Raw genomic sequence first — 3,283 nt, forward strand, 5'->3', positions numbered from 1 at the left:
CCTGCCCGAGTCGACTTCCGGTTCCTTTTATAGACCCGTGCAGGAGAGCAGGCTCGGCTATAAAAGTGGAAGCCGGAAGTTGGCAGAGTAAGGTGGTGAGCAGGGAGAGCAGAACGAACAGGTTCACCGCAAATGGGGGTGCAAGGTCGGCCCAGACCCACTGGTATGGGGCCGGCCCGCACATCACAAATATCTTGTATTGTTTTTTTGTTCACCATTTCCTTTAGAACAGGGGTCCCTAATGACATGGCCGCAGGCTTGCTCAATGTATGGCTTGGGTGAGGAGCTGTGGCAACCCATGTGTGAAGCTTTCTATAGATCCCCAAATGACCAAAATACTGTTTGTGTTTTGTTTGCAAACTCACAAATTGAGCAAAAATTTGCAAAAAACTAATATTGCTAGAGTGGTTTTTTGAAAAGAGGGGAAAGACCCACAGCAGGAGACTCCAAGACTGCCAACACAAAAAGAGCTGCATTTAAAATAAAGTACAAACAGTTTTACTTACAATATGGATTCATTGCAACAGGTTCACATCCTCCATGTCATCTCTGTATAATATGTGGTGAGCGGCTATCTTATGAAGCCATGAAACCTAAGTTATATATGCACTAGTTTGTGTTTTATTACATGACCCCCCCCCCCCCCACACACACACACACACACACACACACACACACACACACACACACTCTCTCTCTCTCTCTCTCTCTCTCTCTCTCTCTCTCTCTCTCTCTCTCTCCTCTCTCTCTCTCTCTCTCTCTCTCTCTCTCTCTCTCTCTCTCTCTCTCTCTCTCTCTCTCTCCTTGGAAAATGGTCTTGCTTGAAACCCGGCCCTGGGGCAAAAATGGTTGGGGACCATTTGTGTTAATTTAAAAAGTTGTGATCATTGCAATCAAATGTTTTTTTTCCTATTTGACTTTTGCCTCGGGATTCAAAACACAAAACAGTTTGATCAGATAGCCTTTGTTTATTATTTACCTTGGTCATTTTGTCTTGGTTGTGTTTATTTTTTATAAACTTGTGCAACAAAGTCATAAAATATTAATTTATCTAATTTAAGGCACTACCATTTTAATAAAATGTTGTACAATTCAAAAATAAGAATAAATACACTTTTTTGTATGAACATATACTATTTTACACAGCCCCATAGCACTATGGGAAATAAAGATTCCTTCTACAAAAAGAAGATGTTAAGACAATATCTGTGATTGCATTATGACATTTTATCCTTCCAGTACTGATGGAGCCTTAAATAGTTATATAACAATATAAGTTGTAGCCCATCCAGCAATATTGTAGAGAAACACAGCTTTAAAAGTAAATGAATCTTTGAACTTCTGGATTTAAACCAAGTACAGGTATGGGATCTGTTATCCTGAAACCTGTTATCCAAAAAGCTCAGAATTATAAAAAGGACACTTCCCATAGACTCCATTATAATAACATACGCCTAATTGTAAACATCATTTCCTTTTTCTCTGTAGTAATAACACAGTATCTTGTACTTGATTCAAACCAATATATTATCAATCCTTATTGGAAGCAAAACCATCTTATTGGGTTTTTTTAATGTTTACATGATTTTCTAATAGACTTAAGGTATGAAGATCCAAATTACGGAAAGATCCATTATCCGGAAAACCCTAGGTCCCGAGCATTCTGGATAACAGGTCCCATACCTGTACTGACTTTTCTCTTTCTTATGTAAGGCAGTAGGAATTTTTGTTTGTATGGGTCATAGTGGAGATTTTAATGATGGAAGCAGCATTTCTAATGAGCTCAAAGCAGGGACTGATCACTTGTCTTTCCAGTTGTTGCAGTAATGCAACTCTCAGCTCTTGAACTACTTGTATCCCACTATTAGCAGTGCAGATGAAGTACAGCCCCACATAAAAGACCAGGTTGCTGTGCAATTGAATGGCAGAACTTAAAGAGCAAACTGGTGACTATCAATAATTATTCAGGGGTGAAGGTTAGATTATGAACAAAGAGAAGGTATGATGCAAAATATAAATGAATCATTGCATCTGACTGTGTGTTTTAATAAGGATCTATCAATTTGTTATATTTGCAATAGGCACTTTGGAACTGAATATGCTCAGAATAGACACTGTTATTTGATTCCGTTCAAGCACATTATGCATCTGAATATCTGAATATGCATCTGACTAGAGGTGTGGAATGTATTGTAAGGCATTTTCAGTGCAACCAATATAACCCATATAATATAAAAACCTTTGTACTTCCCTTACAAACATAAGTACTCCATTTGCTGTGCCTCATAATATACAACATATTTTACTGTAGTAATCCCCATTCCATTCCTATACCTTTCTATAGTCAGTATAAGTATTCTATTCTAAATAGAGAGAGCAAATCCAAAAATATATCATTGTACATTGTTCAAAATATAAAATCATACTTTTCAGTTTACTCTGTATTTACATTTGGCCCCCAGTAAACATTTCTAATGCAGCATCAGCTGATTAAGCAGGGTTCTAACTGACAGTATTCTTTTCTGGTGTTATCCTCTCATAGACCAGTGATCATAGGTACAGCTTCTCACCTATTCCTAATGTTCACAGTCAGCTGCCGGCAGTCCTCAGTGATACTCCATTCCCTAACAGGCTGCTCTAAACCATCTCCCTACACATCTCTACACTGATGATACCAATGATTCTTTATTTAAGAAGAAGTAACACTGTGCAACGAGATTCTCGTCTGGCATTGAGGTTGCAATCTTTATAAACATTAATGAACTAAACTGAGTTTAAAATCAACGGCTGAAACACCAGCAAATCACCCACTGACTGAAGCAAGTAGCTATTTATAAGGGTGGAGGTTGATATATAGAAACGTAAATGAAAATAACTGCACTATGATATTTTGTTATTGGGCACATCAAATAAAGTACTTATATTTGTAAGGGAACCATGAAAGTTTTATGTTTTAAAAATGGTTTCTTGTAAACATAGAGTTCACCAGTGTTTTTTTTTTGCACAACATTGCAAATGATATCAACATGGTACTTTGGTAATCCTCTGTTTGTTTGAATCTGGGAACTATTTACAGACCTTCCTTAAAAGCAGCACTAGTTACTCCATGTTTCTTGCATACATCGAGAAAGGGTATCAAATGGATCGACAATGAATTGAAATAAACAAATCAACAGCATCGTTTAGGTCACACTAAATGGGTCTAAAATAAGTAATGCTTTTCTTCCACAGTGAATTCTTTTCTTTGCCGATTAAAGTTCCACTGAAAATGTTGGTGTTTAAA

The 3,283-nt window shown here is 37.3% G+C and overlaps 1 protein-coding gene across 1 annotated transcript in view; it reads right to left on the bottom strand.

The window, feature by feature from the left end:
• Positions 1 to 953: 953 nt before the first annotated feature.
• The window catches only part of trabd2b.S (Trab domain containing 2B S homeolog), a 167,462-nt gene continuing 165,132 nt past the window's right edge, over positions 954 to 3,283 (bottom strand). The window contains exon 7 of the mRNA XM_018260873.2: positions 954 to 3,283. This exon is cut by the window's right edge and continues 329 nt beyond it. The gene's annotated coding sequence lies outside the window, so the exon portion shown is untranslated.

This window comes from Xenopus laevis, chromosome 4S (genome assembly GCF_017654675.1).
Source record: "Xenopus laevis strain J_2021 chromosome 4S, Xenopus_laevis_v10.1, whole genome shotgun sequence".
NCBI classification, from domain to species: Eukaryota; Metazoa; Chordata; class Amphibia; order Anura; family Pipidae; genus Xenopus; species Xenopus laevis.